The sequence below is a fragment of the Vidua macroura genome, chromosome 16 (genome assembly GCF_024509145.1).
Source record: "Vidua macroura isolate BioBank_ID:100142 chromosome 16, ASM2450914v1, whole genome shotgun sequence".
Classification (NCBI taxonomy): Eukaryota; Metazoa; Chordata; class Aves; order Passeriformes; family Viduidae; genus Vidua; species Vidua macroura.
The window spans coordinates 14,316,772-14,335,939 of NC_071586.1; the positions used below are offsets into that span (position 1 = coordinate 14,316,772).

Genomic DNA, 19,168 nt, shown 5'->3' on the forward strand with positions numbered 1-19,168 from the left:
AATCCCTTATGGCAGTTTGAGCCTTACTCCACAAACACCCTGCTGGTCCCTGCCCCCACCACGGGCTCCCTCTGCTCCTGCTCTTCCTGCGCCGTGCAGGGAGCCTTGGTGTGGCACTGGGGTTATCCAGATGCTCATCCACACGTGGGAGCGACCTCCGAGCATCCGAGGGTGACCAAGGCTCCAGCAGGAGCTGGAGTTGAGCCTGGGCAGCCCCACTGCTCGTTCTGCAAAACTGGGGAGTGTTCAGGGGAGTTCAGGGACACTGATGCACTCCCAGGGAGGGACATGGAAGAGTCATGGGTATTGTTTATCCTAACAAGAGAGTGAAAAGAAGATCCCACAGTAAAAGGAGATAAGCTCACGTGCGCACAAGAGCAACACTAAAAAATACATGATTAAGGTTACAAAGTCAGGCATGGAGCATGTAAGAAATCCTGGAATTAAGGACATCTGAGCAGCTTATGGCTGTGGAATGCCATGCATTCATTAGGGGACAGCCTTAACTCTGGTCTCGAGGTGTTTCCTCCGCAGTGTCTCTGCCTCTGGGAGTGTGTGGGATGGATGGAGCTCGGTCAAAAGCAGCTCAGTGTCCGGTTTGTGATTGTCCCCCCAGTATTCTGTCTGCAGCCCCAGTGTCTTGTTCCCTGTGCATTGTGCAAATCCTGCTTCGGGGTTGAAATTGTTCCTCCTGGACTTCCTAAAATGCTAAGCCTACTCTGGCCTCTGTCTTTCCCTTCCTTCCCTCTGTCCCACCTCCATGCTGCATGGTGGCTGGCAAGGGGGAATAGCAGGATCTCCCCCACCAATAACCCTTTTGGGGAGGTCTGGCTTTGCCCTGGGACCCCAGAGCAGGAAGGAATACACTCTGCAGCTCCAGGAGGGCTGATGTGAGTGCAGCCCACATGCTTCACACTGCCAGCATTTGATTTTCCATCTGTTTTTTGTTTTGGTTCAGTTAAAGGCAGAGAGGAGAGGTGGGTTTTGGTGTGAACCTCTCGTCTGTCTGCATGCAGTGTGTGGGACAAAGGCATCTTAGCACGGAAAGCCCCAGAAGCACCCCAAGGAGTGGGCTGGGGGACTTAGAAAACATAATTTCTCCTGAAGCTGTGGGAAAAGTGTATATTTAGGACAAGCAGCCTTGCAGCCTGCAGTATGTATTCGCTGTCTGAGAGCAGAGCCAGCCAGAGCCTGGAGGGGACAGATGGAGGAATTAAGGACATCTCAGCTGGGCAGCAGGACCAAGAGATGCTTGCAGGGGAGCTGGCTTCCACACCTGAACCACTTTGGAGACGAGGCTGGGAGTTACCAGAGCTTTTCTTAGCAAGAGAGCCCTCCACCGGAATAATGTGTTGTGGACATAAAAGGAGATCTGGAGAGGGAATATTTTCACTCTGGAAGCTGCTAAGGAACTTGCATTTAGCTGCTAGCAATCTGTTTCTAACTGAGTTCCTGTCCCAGGAAAGAGAAAGCAGAGCAGTCTCGCTGTGTGGACCGACTGTAAATTCTTTTCTGGCTTTGCTGGGGAAAAACAATGTGCTCTCAGTGAAAACCTCCCAGAAATCCAGGATGTGGGTATTTTATAAGTCAGCCCTTTGGACAGAGCAGCTAAGGAGACCAGTCAAGTAGATCCCCTGACTTTTATTTACTGGCAAGTCAGTGGAGTGGCTGGAGAAGGACGGGGATGCTGCTGCCCTCACGGAGACGGGCAGGTCACGGTGACACAGGCATGACCCCAGGGAGAGAGGCTGGGAAAGCATTCCTGAGAGAAGAGATTTGATATGTCTAGCAGAGCACAGAACTCAAAAAGTCATGGTGAAACTTTGCATTTAGATGCCTGCATCAGCAACCCGGGAAGCTTTCCACGAGGACCGAAATATTTCCCGCCTCACGGCATTTGCTTAGAAAGAATTCATAAATATACCTACCACTACTAACCATCCTTTTCTGCTGGGAATTGCCATTAGCAGCTAAAATCAGTGTTTTACATATAAAACGCACCAAGATTTAATTCTGTGCAATGGTTTCTTCAAAGTCTTTGTAAGAGAGACAGCTCCAAGCTGGATTTGGGCTGAGTTACAGCGTGGTGTTGGGAAGCAGGGATTGTATCAGTGCAGGACGTGTGATGGCAGCACCCAGGAGGTGCACGTGGTGCAAGATGAGATGTCATGAAGGATGGGGTGTATGACCCTGAGAGGGACCTGTCAGACCTGTGAGTCGCTGCACATGGAAGCAGCTTCCATCAAACGTGCACAAATGACACTCACCGGGAGACCAAAAATGGATGGATTTTCCTGGATGTGTCAAGAATCCTAGAATCACAGAATGGTTTGGGTTGGAAGGGACTTTAAAGATCGTCTCATTCAACCCCCCTGCCATGGGCAAGGACACCTTCCACTACCCCAGGTGGCTTCAAGCCCCATCCAGCCTGGCCTTGGATACTTCCAGGGATGTGGCAGCCACAGCTGCTCCGGGCAACCTGTGCCAGGGCCTCCCCACCCTCACAGGGAAGAATTTCTTCCTAATATCTAATCTAACTCTGCCCTCTGGCAGTTAAGAAGCACGAGAAGCACATCCCTGACTCTAATTATCCCATCACATTGCAAATCCCTGCTGCAGCACTGGGGGCTGTGTGAAATGTTCAGCCTTTTGGATAGGGAGGGAGATTCCTGTTCCCTGAGCTGCTTTCACAGCAGGAGCTGGACTTTCCCAGCCAAGGTTGTACCCCTGCTGGAAGCAGCCTGGAGCGAAGGTCCCCATGGAGTTGCTTGTTTGGAAGGGAGATGTAGTCTCATGCTCTGGTCTGCGGAGGAGTTACCAAACACATGGAATTAGGATGGGATTTCAGTGGAAGCAGATTATCCTGTTTCTCTCTGAGCATATTTCTGCCTCTGAATCAGCACATGACAGGCAGGGCAGCCGGGGCAGCCAGCAGGGCAGTTCCCATGCATGCCAGAGGGGACTGAGCCCAGGCCAGGGAGGGTTCCCTGTGTTCCCAGCGTGGCTGGAGCAGGAGCTGGGATGGCAGGAGCGGGATGGAGGGGGGTGGGCACGGAGCTGCAGTGCTGGAGGGGCGGCACAAAGCGCTGTCAGAACAGCAGGGACTCGCGCTGGCGACGGCTGCAAATGGAGATGGAAAGGGCTGGAAAGGAAAGGACTCAACACAGCTGGTCCCCTTCGGCTTTGATCTTGAAAGCAGAGGGGTGTTGGCCACAGAGCAGGAGAGAGGAAGAAGGGGGATGACTCATAAAAATATTGGTGTTTCCATGAAGATGCTGTTACCTGAGGACAGGAAGGAGGAGGGACCTTCCCTGCAAATGTGGAGGGAGCTGGAAGAAAAAGTCCCCCTTATGTAGAAATTTCCAGCCTGCTTAGGAACACGGAGCTGTTTGCTCTGGAGCCAGCGGCTTGGTTGTTTGCTGGGAGTTGCTGGTTTTTGTGCAGAGCAGAAGGTGGTTTGTATGCTTGTTGCTTCAGGGAAAAAAAAAAAGAAAAAAAATAAAGGAAGAGCTGGTTTTCTTGGAGGCTTGTGTGGTGGAGATGTATTTGGAAGAAGAGGGCTCTCCTTCCCTCTACTGGGTGAGGGGTCAAGGGGCATGATCCAGCCCCGGGTAGCTGGGGAGAAGTCAAGCACTCCCCAGGAGCTTTGGTCTGAGACTGGCCACTGGAGGGCTGAGGTTTGATCTTGCTGGCCACCACAGGGATTGTGCTGGGGAAAGGGTTGTACTTTACTCACAGGCATGTAGATTTATTCCATGTACCCATCCTTTCTGCTCACAAGTGACAGAGGTGGCTTGTCCTGCACAGGAGGACACGAGAAGGATGGATGGACACAGGTGATGCCAGTTCTGTACCAAAGCATGCTCAAACTTTCTCTGCCCCCTCCATGAGCCCTTGGGGGATTCCAGCTCACAGAAGCCATACATGCAGCATTGGACCAGCTGTAATTTTTATCCTGGAGGCAAAAATCACTGGAAATAATGCTTCATCACTCTGAAGGTCCTGACACCACCCTTAACCACCACATCACGAACCTCCTGTCGCAATTGTGATCTGCGTATGTGTCAAATCTTGCCTCGCAGATAAAAGCTGCTCCGCAGGCACCTTTTGTACTAAAATACGGAGCCTTTAAAATGTGAAAGAAACAACAAAATGTAGGACGCCACACAAAGCTGACCCACTGGGGACTGGGGGGGGGGGGAGAAAAACCCGCAAGAAGGAGGGCTTGACATACAAAAATTGTTTTGTTAACAAAGCATCATTGTTCCACTCTGAATCGGTTTGACTGGAGTGGTAGAAACACCCCATCTGGAGACAGATGGAGAGTTTTCTGGCTAAAGAGACGGCGGGAGGAGGGCCGGCTGACAACCCAGCAGATAGCATTGTCTGCTGCTACCTTGGCAATGGAGAGGAGAAAGGGCAGGTGGCAGATTAGGCGTCCCCTGTGCCACCTGCCCAGCACGCCAGATCCCTCTGCACAGGGAGGTGTGTGCCCAGGTTGGCTGCTCACACCTCGGGATAATCCTCCCTCTTTTCTTTCAGGGCTGGTTGGGTGTTCATAGGGACCAGCCAGGTATCTGGGGAGGCTGCAAGCCACCAAGTTCCCCCTCCAAGGTGCTCTTGGTGAGATGGTCCTGCTCCACTTGTGTGCTGTGCCAAGCCTTGGTGTGGTGTGGGTTTAGCAGCTCTGGGGGACCAAAGTGCAAATCTCATCCCAGAATGAGTGCAGGAGGTTTGCTCCTCCTCTTGCATGGGTTTCTTCACTAACTTCCAGGAGAGCAGGGTGTGGGCTGCTGGGATGATGCTGAGTGGAAACCAGCATGGTCAGAGCTGCAGGGAGTGAAACTGGTGGGAGCAGCAAGAGTTGATGCGATGCCAAAACGCCCAGGGATGGGTCATGTGTGAGGTACTCAGGTTGACCCAGCAGGCCTCCAGGATGCCTGAGGGTTCTTAGATTGGCCTGACCACCTTGCTGAGTTTGGGAATGAGCGAGGAGAAATCTGTGTTGAATGCCCAGGGTCTTTGAGCTGCAGCACAGGCTAAACGTGAGGTGTTTTATGGCATCAGGCTCTGCTGGCACACGGTGTCTGCTCTGCTCCTGAGAGCTCACCAACAGCCCCTGCTCCCTCTGCTGCCTTCTATGCCTGATGGGAAACTCCAGGGTGGGTAATGCTCCTGACAGAGCTTTGAGGGATCGTATCCTGCCCACCCTATCTGAATTCCTGATGACTTGCTAATTGCTTGACACAGTCTACTTGCAATGCAAGAGACAGGCTCACGTCATCCTCTGTGGTTTGCCAGGGGAGAGTGTGAACCTCTTTTTGACTTGCCTTGAAATAGATGAAAAAGAATAGAGCTCGATATGATTAATGTGAAAACTTCAGCTTGGTTTCCTGCCTTGGCATCTGGGCTTTGGTCTTCTTAGCATCACCGTGCCTTGTTTTTAGAGGATTGGCTGCACGTGGGAGCATCTGAGAGCTGATGGTGCTGGCTGTGCTGTGGTGGTCTGGGGGCTCCTCTGCAAGGTCTGTCCATAATCCCCAGCTGCCTGAGACATTCCAGGTTTGTGCAGCAGTCACGGAAGGATTCAGGTGGTTGCCTCAAGGCACTGCTGAGATAATACCTCAAGGGGCTTCTATTCAAACCCACTGAAGCCTTTACGGTTGCATGGTGGAAATCTATTCAGATGCACCATGGCTTTTCGGGGAGCCAGATGAGCAGCCCAGCTTGGCCACTGGCTGTGGGCAGGTGGTCACCCATGCAGAGTGGACCAGCACAGCTTTGATACATCCTGCAAAAAAATGTGGAAGGATTAAAGGAAAAGGTGGATTTGATCTTTGAGCCTCGGGGCTGCAGATGCAGCAGCGTGGTGGTGGCAAGGGGTGTCCTGACGCCCTGGTGTCCCCTGACACATCCAAAGTGTTCCCATGGGCCTGCAGAGCTGGGTTCAATTCTGGCTTCCCTGCCTGGCTTACTGGGTTTATCTTCTGCATGCCCTGCTCTGGGATGGGTCCCACCCGATCCGAGCAGTGCTGAGATGGTCCAGAGGGACGCGGAGCAGGGAGGAATGTCAGGGTGACAGGAAAGTCTGTGTCACATCCTGCTGTTCAATGCACGGGGTCCCCAAGTGTTTGCATCCCTTGTGGCATCACAGGTGACTTTGGGGTGAAGTGGCCTCAGGGGGGAGCAGTGAATGGGGTCACGGAATGCAAGATGGAGTAGAACAGGATGGATCTATTCACCTGAGCTCTCCTACAGTGTGTTGTGGTTTTCCCAGAGGAAAGAGACCTGGACTTTGGAGAAACTAAATCCTTGGACAGCCATCCCCTGCTTTTGGAGCCATTTGTCTTCCCTGGGCTGCTGGGGACACCGTTCCTACAGCCTGCTCCAAAAAACCATCCTTTTGCTGTCTCAGATTTCGGCCCTGCTGCTGCACCAGCTGCACCGTGCTGGCAGGAGGGGAAAGGAGAGGAGAGGGAAGGTGAGGCAGGGTGGGCAGCTCTGCTCGTGCCAGCTGCTGTCACAGCACAGCGCCCTTGACGTGGCAGTGGGTGCCAGGAGCCAGCCGGGGCGCGGACCCCGCCACAGGCACTGCCTGCCCTGGAAGGAGGAGATGGCGTCTGGACTGCCAGTGATGCATCAAAGCATCCAAGAGTGAGGTCTGACACCTGCCTGGCAGCGGGTCAGGGTGCTGTTCTCTTTGCCCTGCCGCTTGGAAAGCAGAGGACTTCCCTGGGGAAGTGCCATCCACCCCATCCGCTGTCGTGCGCAGCGGGAAGTCTTTCACCTTGCTTTCCCCTGTGCAGAAAGGGGAGGCAAATTCCAGCATGTGAGCTCTCCCGGGAAGCAGAGGGGATGGATTCACCTTGCTGAGAGGTGAGGGAGACACTGGGAAAGAGGTGCTGGAATAAGTGCAGAGCGGATTAATCTGCAGCGACTCCTCTGTCGCCAGTGACCGGTGCGGAGGCGCCCGGGGAGGTCGGGTGCGTTCGGGCGGTGTTGAGCTGCTCTCTCTGCCTCCCAAACGCCTCCTGCGCCGGGCTCTGTGAATCAGCATTTCTGCAGTCGGAACAAGACAGCGGGGAAAGGCAGGAGGATGTCAGGGCACGGGGAGCCTGGCAGGGAGGAGGATGAGGGGGACCTCATTAAAAAAGGGGCAGCCTGTGAGTTGGGGGTGGTCTCATGCCGCGGCTCTGCAATCTGCTCCCTCCAGGTTTTTGCTCATTACTGCCGTACACCCCCTGTGCACGGTGCTGAGGTAAACAAGCGCTGGGAGCGATGCTTCCCCTTCCCACCCATCCCCTCCCCGCCGCCGGCACGAGGGAATGTGACAAGCTGGCACTGGGAGAAGGCATGAAAGCGATGTGATCCAACGCAGCTCCTGAGCCCAGAACCTGGGGAGATCCAGTTACAGCAGCGGGGTTAGAACAAAAGAGATTTGCCTCCGGGATCAATTCCTCTCCATTTTCCGGGTTGTGCACGTGTGCGTGCGTGGAACAGCCTTGGTGTCTGCCGCACCGGCAGCCCGGGGCCCGGCTGAGCACCAGGGCTCTGACACTCCGGAATGCTTCTTTTTCCCAAAACAGGGAGAGCAGGGTAATCCCCTGGGACAGGCCTAGAAATAGCAAGGCCAGGCCAGGCTTTGCAGTGCTTGGAAATCAGGAGCCAGGCTGGGCAGCTGGCGGTTGCTGGAGCTCCAGCCTTTGCGCTGTCAAGGGCTGAGCTCTGGGCTGGGATGTGAGACCACCCCTGGTCCCCATGGTTTACTCCCAAAGCGTTTCCAGTGATGCCTCCTCCCCTCCATCACAAGGTTGGCCAGTGAGCAAAACCCCAATCCCTCAAAAGCCTTTTCTGCCCCATAATGGCTGCGCCAACACCACATTATCCGAGATGCCTTTAACCCGTGGCCATGGTGGGGCTGGGGGAATCATGAGCTTTTCACGTGTGCTGCAGAGCCAGCTCAAGGAATCAGCAGGATCCTGCACCCTGGGATGCTTGTCGCTCATTTGGGGGGGGGTTGGGTGGCTTATTTGGGGGTGGGGTTTTTTTGGCATATTGCCTTCTCCCAAATGCCGCCGGGGATGAGCCATGGAGAGCACAGATGTGCATCCCAAGCATACCACAACAAGGTTCCTGATTTAAGGACTGTGATTAACCTCTTTCCGACAGTTGCTAACCAGGTGCAGGATTGTAACGGGAAGAGGAGAAAGCTCAGTGAAAACAGCCACTTTTCCTCCGTCACCTGGAAATGCACACGGATGCCATTTTCTGCCAGGAAATCAGGCAGATTTTAGGATTTATAATGGGTGCAGGGACACCCTGTTTGTGTCATTACTGACCTATAGCTGCTCCCCAGAGCCTGTCTCCTCCTTTCCTGCTTGGGATCCCACAAACAAGGCATCGATGGGGTGTGAATCCAGCACAGGGTATGCTGGTGTGTGAGATCATGGGCCCCTTGGGGCTATGCATGCAGGGTTGCTAACAGGAAACCGGGCAGAAAATCACCCTGCATTTGCCCACTCCAGGTTTTCCTGGTATCTTGCCCTTTGGAAAGCTGGGTATCCAGAGGAGAAGTGGTATTTCAGTTAGGCATGAAAAGGAACCATTGCAGCTTGTGTTTTGCAGGCAAGAGTTAAGCCAGGAGCTGCCAAAGTTGCTCATTTTCAGGAAATCTGGTATCCGTGGGATTCAGGGCTCCTCTGGCCAGGACTACAAAAGCTGGAGAGGGACTTTTTCCAAGGGCATGGAGTGACAGGACAAGGGGGAATGGCTTTGCATTGACAGTGGGCTGGGATAGATTGGATATTAGGAATTCTTCCCTGTGAGGGTGGTAAGGCCCTGGCACAGAGGAGCTGTGAATGCCCCACCCCTTGAAGTGTCCAAGGCCAGGTTAGAAGGGGCTTGGAGCAACCTGGGATAGTGGAAGGTGTCCCAGCCCATGGCAGGGGTTTGGAACGAGATGGGCTTGAAGGTCCCTTCCAACCCAAACCATTCTGGGATTCCATGACTGTTGCTGGCCTCACAGGTTTGAGTTTCATGTGTGTCACTCATAAGTGCTGTGTCTCATCCCAAATACCCCTCTGGCATCATGGTGGGGTTTCAGATCAGCTTTGGAATTCCCTGTGCTGTGGTGTGCATTCATGGATCACTTTCTGCACTGTGTTTTTTGGAGAGCCTCACTCTTACTGCTTTTCCAGCCCCTGGCTGGATGGTTTTAGGACCCCCTCATTGTACCTCCTCTCCTTTCCATCTCCCCATCTCTTAACTGCAAATCTCTGTATTTCTTCCCAAAGAAGAGGCTGCAGTCTGTGTTTCACACTGAGGCTCCAAACACTTTGCAGAGTCAAGAGTTGTTCCATGAGGGAACAGCAGGGAGAGAGAGGGATGGGGGCCTGGGCAAGAGGGCACCCTCTAAAGTGGGTGAGTAGAATATAGGTTTGGGAAATCTGAAGAGACAGAAAAATTTATTAAAAACAATTAATAGCTGCTCCAACCAAGGATTTAACCTGAAACCAAAGCCTTAGGGAGGGAGGAAATGAAGTGGCGTATGATTGTTATTTTATTGCTTAATATTTTTTTTTTTAAATATGATATGCTAAATGCAAATAAGCATTTGTACCAAGCAGGAGAGGGAGGGGACAGAAGACATGCTGGGAAAAGTGAGTGGGATCTAGGTTTTGCATCGTTCACTGAATTACTGGCAGGTCTTTTGTAACATCTGTTAAAAATAAAACAAACATTCATTTCCATTTCTCACTGCCTGAGATGGCTCCTGCAAAAAAATTTCAACCTGTCCAGGAATTCGTCTTGAAAGTTGCCCTCCCTCTCCTCACGCCTCCTCCAGGGGAGATTTCCTTCCTGGACTTCCCAGGGGCTCCATTAGCCCCACATTAAAGCCTTTCTACTTTGCTCTAAAACTCTCCATCGAAGTAAAAGGAATTCTAATAAACCACTGGGAAGACTCTGCTATTCACTCTTTCCATGGAAACACGGCGCTGCCTTGGAGCAGAGCTCCTCTCGATGGAGCCTGGGTCACGGCAGGAGGAGACCAAGGAGGGTTGCAGAGATGGTTTCCATTATAAGAGACCTTTTGAGAGAAATAATCGCTGCTCTCCCACCAAGGAAAGCCTTCGAGATGTCAGGGGCCTCGGCACGGCGCGGGAGCGGGGCCGGCCTCGGAGGGGGTGGTGGTGGGAAGTGGGATCTGAGAAACTCATTAAAACATCTGATTAGTGGAAATTAAGGCACCCAGGACTGATTCCTTCCTCTCAGTGGGAGGGATGAGTCCAGGAGGGTGGGTGGACCCGTGCTGCAGGAAGAGGCTACACAAGGGGGCTCAAGGCTGGGGACGTGGGGTACGGGGAGGGCACGGGGTCACGGGAGGACAGTGGTGGCTCCACGCCCAAGGCTGTGCTGCACAGACCAAACATCACACCACAAAAATACATTTTTCAAGGCCAAAAAAAGCCTGTTTGCTCTGGGAGGGGATTTCTGGCTGTTCTCTGGGTCCCAGACGGGAGCTGGACAAGGAGGTCAGTGGATGGATCCCTACCTAAAGCCACTGTGATATAATTAATTTCCAGCCTCCTCGCAGGCACAGTCATCCCGAGTGTTGCTGTTCTGACACCGCTCTGCAAGATGAAGGATTTTTTTTTTTTTTTTTTTTTTTTTTTTTTTTTAAAGCGTGAGGAAGCTCGTTAGAAATAGCCCGAAGGGCAAAGTTAGGAAATGAAAATCCATCGGATCCGCTCGGAGCTGATGCACAGAGCTTGATGAGAGCTGGGGCAGGGCTGCTGCTCCTGCCTGCGAGCAGCCACCGCACGTGTGGGGTGTGTGGCACCCGGGCCAGGGGACAAAAACCATCCATTGGGATGGCCGGGAGTGGGGCTGAGGGAAAATCTGCCAGGAAGAGGGATGAAAGAAAGATGAATGAAAAAGAGCCAGCCTAGAGCATCCTGTGTAGGTACTGGGGAGGTCCTTAGACCCCAGGCTGGCCACTCATGTCAGGGCTGGATGAGGAGGCTGGTGGGAAAAGCTCAGTTTTCTCAGGATGCCTTATCACTTAGGTCGAAGTGGTGAGACACCAAGGGAGCCAGAGTGCCTTTGTTTTAGCAGCACCAGAAATAACATTGTTATGAGTCATTATTTTTTAGCCTCTCCAGGGCAGGAGGTGCGGGGTTACATCCAGGGAAGCCTCCAGCTTTGATCAGCAAGGTGAGCCCTGCTCTCATGGCAGGGAAGATGGGAAGAGGCTTTTTGATGCTGGTCATGCTGTTTTGTGGTAGCTCAGGGTGAGATCTGCTCCAGGATACTCTGGATCTGGATTTTATCAAGGGGATGGAAACTTTTCCATCTGCACAACTGAGCAGCAGCATCCTCTATGAGCTTGGAGGTCTTAAGGAGTGAAGTTAATTGGTGTTATAGGTGGTGGTCTCCCACCCAGGCAGTGGCTGGGCTTAAATAGACATGACCGTGTCATGCAAACAGAGGTGATGCGGGTGTTGACACCTCAGAAATGCTGAGAAGTCATGAAATCAGCCTTTTTGAACCCGTAAATCATAGGAGCAGAACTTTAAAGCTTCCAGAAAAATAACAGTGTTTAATAACCAAAGTGTTCGGTGGTGATTTAATTTGCATATGGGGCTCTCTGGGCTTTGTGGTTTCAGCCTTTCTCCCCACCACGGTGAGGTCAGGGTTGGAGGAGAGCAGGGATGAGGTCTTCCTGAAATCACAGGACTCCTGGAGGTGGGGATTTCAAACATACCAGATCTGGGAAATAACATGGACGGACCAGATTGTTGAATTTATTGGATTGTAGTGTAAAAATAACAAATCCTTTAGTCTTCTGTCAATCCCAGAGGAGAAGCTGGGGGTGATGTCCTTTGGGTCCATCCCACCTTGACTTTACTAGGGTGGCAGTCACGGCTTGTGATGCCAAACAGTGCCAGGCTCTTGTGTGTGAAGGGCAGGGCAGATTGGTGATTACAGGGAATAACACCAAGTCCCTGGAGAGCCATGAGGTCCCAGCTTGATTTAACATCCTGCAGAGAGGCATGTGTGAAGCTGGAGGTGGCTGGGAGCATATTGTGGTGAATTACCCACGAACAGCCAGACTGGGTCTGCCATGGGGATGGGGATGGGGATGAGGATGAGGATGAGGGTGGGGAGGAAAAAGTCAGGGGAGATGAGAACAAGCAGTCTGCTTTTGCAGGTGCTGTGTCCCCTTGTGAGGTTTGGTCTGGTTTGCAGCTTGATGGCTCCTATCTCGAGTAATTAACAGGGAAAAGAGAGGGCCTGGTTATCCATCCTTCAAGAGCAAGGGGTTGAATTGAAAGGCAGCGCCTTGGAAGTGGATCAAATAGCTCTCCAGCCCCCCGCGTACGGCTCGGAAACTTGCCGCCGTGCTGCGTTATCAAGGTGAACAGCTTTAGTTCAATTAACGAGAGGCTCGGAGCGGAGTCGTGGGAGGAGGCAGGGCTGGGCGTTTGCGCCCTTCGGGCAGAGAGCGCGGCGGCGATCGCGGCACCGCCGGCGGCGCGGCACGGGTGGCCCGGTGTGCCGGGGCCACCGCAGCTCTGCGTCCCTTGGCGAGGGGACCAGCTCCCCCTCCTCGCCTCTGCGACGGGTTTTATTTATTTACCCCTTGGAGGGAAAAAAAAAAAAAAAAAATCGGTGTGTGTGGAAGGGTTGCTTCTTTGTTAGCACCTCCCTTTCCCCCTCCTGCTAATAATAAACCTCCCCAAAATCAATCGCTCCCAGCGATGATTGCCACCAGCTCACCGTGCACCTAAATCCCCGCAGATGACGGTGCTGCGAGCCCGCGCGCCTGGATTTTTCCTGCCGGTCGCTGCCTGGGCTGCAGCTGGCTCCGGCACGCAGAAAGCTGCAGGTGTGATTTGTTCATTTGCCTCCACCTCCCCCCTTTCCCCCCCGCGCTGCCTCCCTCCTGCTCTGCTTCCCTGCCGAGCCCACCTAGCTCATCCCACCCGGCTCATCGCGGCGGCCAGACCCGCATCCCACCCTGCGCCGACTCCGGCATCTCCCCGGTGCAGTGCTGGCGGAGGGTTGGGATGGCTGGGGCTGGAGAGAGAGTGTGTGTTCGTGGAGGGGAGAGGAAGGGGGGGTTAGTCTGATCCTACGAGGTTGGAAGAGGAGGAAAAAAAAAATCAAAACTATAAAGGAGGCAGCAGCCTCCTCCTTTTCCTTCTCCCCCGCTCCAGAGGATTAAGCCTACAAAAAAAAAAAAAAAAAAAAAAGAGAGAGAGAGAAAAAAAAAATGTCTGCAGCTTTCTGTTGACCCTGCATGATGGCATTTTTGCGCTCTGTGTGCTGCCTCTGCTGATTGCTATTCCTGGCACAAACACACACACACACGCACACACACACACACACACGCAGCCCCAGCACGGCTCACACGGGCACGGCGAGCCCACTCCAAAATACAAAAAAAAAAATACAAAAAAAAAAAAAAAAAAGAGAAAAAAAAAAAAGCCCAAACCCAACCCAAACCGGTGCCGCTCGGTGTCCCTGGCCACCCTGGTCTCTGTCGGGAGAGCTGCCAGCACCCGCTGCCGCTCGCCCTCTCCTCCACCCCACTTCTCACCTCGGTCCCCAGCTCCAGCGAGCACTTTCTGCCGGAGCCGCCCGCAGCCAGAGCCCTCCACCACTCCTACCGCTGGCATTACATTTTCAGGCTGGATGCTATAGGGCCGTTTCTAATTACCTTATATCCCCTAGTGGTCTATGAATAATGGTTAGTGAAGGAGCTCAGAAGGGCTGCTGAGAAGGGAAGAAAAAAAAAAAAAAAAAGGGAGAATTGTGCTATTTCTCACATTTTTTTTTCTAAGGATCTAATCTGGCTACTGTGCTCTGGAAGAGGAGGAGAGCGAGCCAGCAGGAGAGAGAGGAGAGAGCGAGGACCATCGCAGGTATTGTTGCAAGCTACATCTTTGTGCTTTTTTTTCCTTTTTTCCTTTTTTTTTTTTTTTTTTTTTTTTCTTGAAGCCGCAGCAGAATTGGAAGGGAGGGCGTGAGGAAGTGGGGGGGGGGGGGGGGCGGGTGAGGGTGTGCGGACAGAGCTTTTTCCGGATTTATTTTTCTCTTGTGCAACTCGTGTGCTGCTGCGATTGAATGGATGCACGGCGCCGGCATCGCGGAGTTTGGGGAGGGAGGGGGGATTATACGTGCGTGTGTGTGTGTGTTGTGTGTGTGTCCTATTTGCAGCGGCAACGGAGGAGCCCGGGGGGCGTGTGTGGGGGGGGGGTTGTTTTGCTTTTCTGGAAGTAATAAAGAAATTTGCAAGCCGTCCAAAAACCCCTCCTGACTTGCCGATTGATGGGTGTCTGAACAAAGATACAGCTGAGACTTGGAAGTGTTTGTGTGTGGAAGGGGTGGATTTCGTTTGGCTTGTCCTGGATCCCTACTTTTGCAAAGTTAAAATAATAATGGGCACGGGGCTGCGAAAGCCTCTGCAGAGGGAAGTCTTCCCGGGAAGGCTTATTTAATTGAGGAGTTATGGATGTGCATGGTTTTACACTTCCAAAAGTTGCGGCGGTGCCGCGGGCGGGCGCCTGGCTCTCCTTGCCGTTGTCTGCACGTGAGAACGCTGACTTGATGGATTTTCTTTCTTTTATTCGGTGGCTGGCGGGGCAGGGAAAAATGGATCTAGCAGATAACCCAAGGAATCGTGGGGTTTGCACATCTGGCTGCGCCTTTGGAAAGCCCCTTGATGGGACTTTCACCTCCCGCTCCCATTCTCCCACGGCAAATTTTGCCTCCAAATCCTCCGTTGACATTAATAAACAAACAAACCAGGGAATAGCCGTGGAGCCCGGTGAGGGGGCTCGGAGTGCTGCCCGGGGGTGGGGAACCGTGTGCTTTTGTTTTAAATAACGAAACGGCGATGATTGAAAACATATGAATAGGATGCAATGCAGAGCGGGTGTGTTACGGGGCGGGAGGGGGGGGAAGAGCTGGAAAACTGCTTATACGACAGAAGCAGAGCTTGAATGAGTGTGGTGAGATGAAAGGCGAGGGGTCCGTCCCTCGCCCGGCTGCGAGGGGGGGCGATTCCCAAAGGCAGAGGAATGATCTCGGGGTGGGGAAGCTCACTGGGGGAAAAAAAAAAAAAAAAACAAAAAAACCAAAAACCCAAAAAAAAAAAACCCAACCAACCTGAAGTATGTGATTATATCCCATCCAACTTTGCCGGTTGCGTTGTTAATGGAGCTAATTGTCCTCAAAAATAATAAAACCGGGGGGAAATATGCCTGTGTGTGGATGGGGGGAGATGTGCAGGGAGCAGAAGCAGGTCCCGAAACCCCACCGGCTCCCCAAAAGCACCGCCGAGGTGGGGGATACCGAGGTGGGATCCAAACGTGGCCGGATTGTGTTTATTTGGGTGGAAATAAAGATGGAGCAACTGCCCTGGGGAAGGCTGTAATCCCCCAGGGAAGGGCTCCGAAACCACGCCGGTGCTGCCCTTCGCTGCCTGCCCTGCCTGGCCTTGCTTTTGTGTTTGTTTGCTTCCGAGGAGGGGGGAGAAGGGAGCTGGGGGGGGGCCGCGAAGGCGGGGAGAAGCCGTGAGGGCGGAGAGCCGATTTAAATTGGACTTAATGGATTCCCAGGGCAGCTCTTTTAGATGAAAGTCAAAATAAGAGCCAAAGTGAATCTCAGCAGACCTGTCTGTTGCATTAGAGATGCAGCCCTTCCTCTCCCTCCCTCCCTTTATTCTTTAAAAGAGAGGGGGAAAAAAGTGTTATCCTTACGGAAGACGGCGTGGAGTTTCTCATTCCTATAATGCGAGCTCTAATTGAAGAACTTGCAGCCTCTTGGGAGAGTCTTTACTGATCGCTGCTTTTGTTATTCATGCCGCGCTCTGTTTTCTTGGGATTTTTTGGGGGGGCTGATGCAAGTCTGGCTGCGCCGGGTGTGATGCTGTGTTCCCCCCCCCCAGGCTGGCTCCGTGGGCTGACAGCAGGTAGGACCCCCTGGTCCCCTCCTCAGGGGGTCACACCGGGCTCCCCCGGGTAGGTTGTGCTGTGCTGGAGGAGGAGATGAGCAGCTGAAAGCCCCCGGGAGCTGTCGGGGTGAGATGCTGCAGCCTGGCTGCGGGTGGCTCTCGTCCTCACAGGACCCCCTGGGACGGATCCTGCCCATTGTGGCACATGGGAATGGGAGCACAGCGGGGCTTCTGCCTCCTGCCTGGGCTCACTGCAATGATTTCGGGGTGCCATGGAGTGCCACAAGCCTGCTTGGTGCAGAGGGCACAGTGCAGCCCTGCTGTCACAGCTCTTCTGTCCCACGGGGGTCTGTGCTGTCACCTGGAGGGGACAGGTGCTGTGCCAAAGCCACGTAGATGCTCTGCCCACCCAGGGTGAGGAGCAGGATGCAGCCACTGATCCTGTAGGTCCTGTGCTGGGCAAGTTTCTCTTTTCTCCTGCCTTTTCCATTGCTCAGGAATTCAGGGGTGCGCAGGGAGACTGGCAGATGGGGCTCCCCCCTTCAGAGGTCTCATCACCCCCCACTTCCCCTCCCAAATCCCTCGGCTGGCCAGAGGAGTTGCTGGCCTGTGTCCCCAAGTCCTGTGTCCCCACGAGGTCCCATGGTGATTCTGTCCATGGCAGTGGGCTGGTTTGATGCAGCCAAAAGCTCCTGGGGGGCAGGTCCTTGCTGTCCCTGCCTTGGGCACCCATTTGAACTACACTTGAGCTCTGCATGGGTGAAAACAAGAGCCACAAGCCCCAGGGCTGCCGTCAGTGGCATTTGGTGGCTGTGGGGTGAGCGTGGCTGGGGAGGAGGATGTGTGAGCAGGATGGGGCCCTGCCAGCCCATCGGCTTAGCAGGGAGGCAAAACAGTTAACCTGGACATCTGATCTCCCCGGGAATTGTGTATTGACCCTGACAGCGATGCATCAGGAGCGACAGACTCTCCATCATCGATCCCTCTCCTCCCATCACCAGGTGTCGACACCGACAGCCGTGGAGCCGGCTTTAATTTCAGGCCCCTGGCTCCAGCACATAACACTTAGCCATGGTCCCAGGGTGCCACCAGGCTTTGCAAACAAACACCTCCACAGGCAGGTGACCATCCCCATTTTGTGGCAGGGATGGCACTTGCTGTGGGTGGCCAGCTGAGCTGGGGGCAGGGTTGGCAAGGGACCATCCCAGGGCCATTGGGCAGGGTGACATCGCAGCCTTTGGTGGGGGATCCGGGGATCACCTGGAATTCCTGCTTTGCCAGTCTTTGCTAGGAAAACCCTGTGATCTGGCACTCCTTGTGCCGTCAGTGTTGAACAGCAGAGGATTTGCCCAAGCTGGGGTGTCCCAGTCCTTTTGCAGCCTCTTCTGGGTGACCTTATCTGGCCTGGATTTGACTTGTCTTCCCCACCTTTAAAATGGCCACTGCCAAACCTGCTGGGTGGTCAGGTGTGTGTGCCACCCCACAGACACCTGCTGGGGAGCGTGGTGTGTTTCCTGGGTGCCTTGATTTTGGGCAGGACGCCGGCACTGGCAGGGGCCGGCTGGCACATCGCCTCTCCTCCTTCCCAGCATCTTGAGATTTCCGAGACGCACGCAGCCAAGCTGAGGCTGAAAAAGCTGCTTGTGGTTCAAGAGCATCTCCTCAACGGAGGAGAGAGGGAGGCTTTTCATTCCTCCCTTTCTTTTGGAGCTATCCAAGCTCCCCTCACCGGTGCAGGGGCTCTTCCCGCTCCCCCCTGCAAGGGAACGTTAAAAGCCAGGGGCAGCGGATATCTTGACACCCCGTCAATCTGAGCCTTTTACAGCAGCAGTCTCTGAAGGCTGGCACTGCTGCACAGAAGAAAACAAGTGAGAAGAGAGGGGGAGGCGAGAGCAAGCCTTTGCAGCCGGCAATCGATAATTGTGGTGTCACTCACTGCCTTGGAAGTTCCCGCATCCCCACGGTCGGTCGCTGGTGGGGGGAGAAGGGGAGGGTGTGAGCTGGGCTCTGCCCCGCCAGCACTGGGCATGGGGCAGGGAGGGTGGTGGAGGGCGAGAGCCCAGCCCTGAGCAGGAGCCTCCCGCTGCATTACTCACCACTTGATGTAGCTTGAACCTTTCAACTCCCTCCCCTTGGGGATGGAGCGGGCTGGGCAGAAGGTGTTGACGGAAAATGCTCTCCTTTCTTAGCTTTGAGCGTTTTTATTCCCCTTCCCTTCTTTATTTTTTCCTTCCCCACCTCTCTCTACGTGAATTTTGGGCTTTAATAATCCCCCCAAAATATAAAAGAAACCCAAAAAACCCCCCAGCCCAGCTCCCCCTCATGTGTGTCTCCATCTTAGCAAAAGCCAAGGCAAAAGATCAAGGAATTCTTCCTTTTGTGCAGCTTTCAAGACCAAAGATGTGCCGGTGAAAAGGGGAGGCTCAGAGTACCAGGCACACACAAGTGTTAAAGGAGAGGCTTCCCTTTTGTCTCCAAGGCAATCAGCCGGTGAAGGGATCCACAAATTAATTAAAAATTGCTCTGTCTTGATTGAGTTATTCCTGCTCGCATCCCACCTGCCTATCAAAAGACTGGGAATGGCAGGAGGAAATTCCTATTTCTTTCCCAAACAGCTCAAACACGTACCACGGTCTGTCTCGCTTGCCTTTTATCCCAGGCAGCAAAGGAAATAAAAAAAAAGAAAGGGCTGGCGCGGTATCCAAAGAGATCTCTCCCGGAGGATGCGTCCCCTCTCCTGCGCTAACAAATGCTGCGGTATTTGGACGATTTGGAAGAAAAATGAGCAGATTTACGTGTCAGGCATGGGCCAAATTGTAGTTGTAACTCCATGAAGTTGATGGAGATCCATCGGAGATTAATTTGGCCCCAGGTCTGGTGCTTGCTCCGCAGGGAATAGGCTGGATCTCTGCCTTGCTTGAAACAAGAGGTATTCAAATGGGTTTGTTGTGGCTGTGCTATGCCCAAGTGGTAGAGCCGAGCAAAAATCCCAACTGGTTGTATCCCCGGTGCCAAAGCACCATAAATACACCTCGAGCTGTCAAGTCCTGCACAGTCTCTACCGCATTTACCACTGAGAACGCTTTCAGGGGGTAGATTTATCTGTAGGGGCTGTACAGAAGTCTCCCTGTGTGCTTTGCTAAGAGGCTTGAACTCCATCCCGGTGTCCTGATGGGGGAAGCCTTTCTCCCCTCCTGTTTATGGGAT

The 19,168-nt window shown here is 53.5% G+C and overlaps 1 protein-coding gene across 4 annotated transcripts in view; it reads left to right on the forward strand.

Annotated features, from left to right (window-relative positions):
• RAI1 (retinoic acid induced 1) overlaps positions 1-19,168 on the forward strand; it is a 74,524-nt gene that overhangs the window by 21,359 nt on the left and 33,997 nt on the right. For 3 of the 4 annotated variants that reach the window (XM_053991754.1, XM_053991752.1, XM_053991755.1), the window contains one exon: positions 13,848-13,928. The gene's annotated coding sequence lies outside the window, so the exon portion shown is untranslated. Of the gene's footprint in view, positions 1-13,095; positions 13,754-13,847; positions 13,929-19,168 lie in introns of those variants that run through there. The other variant, XM_053991753.1, reaches the window with a different exon arrangement.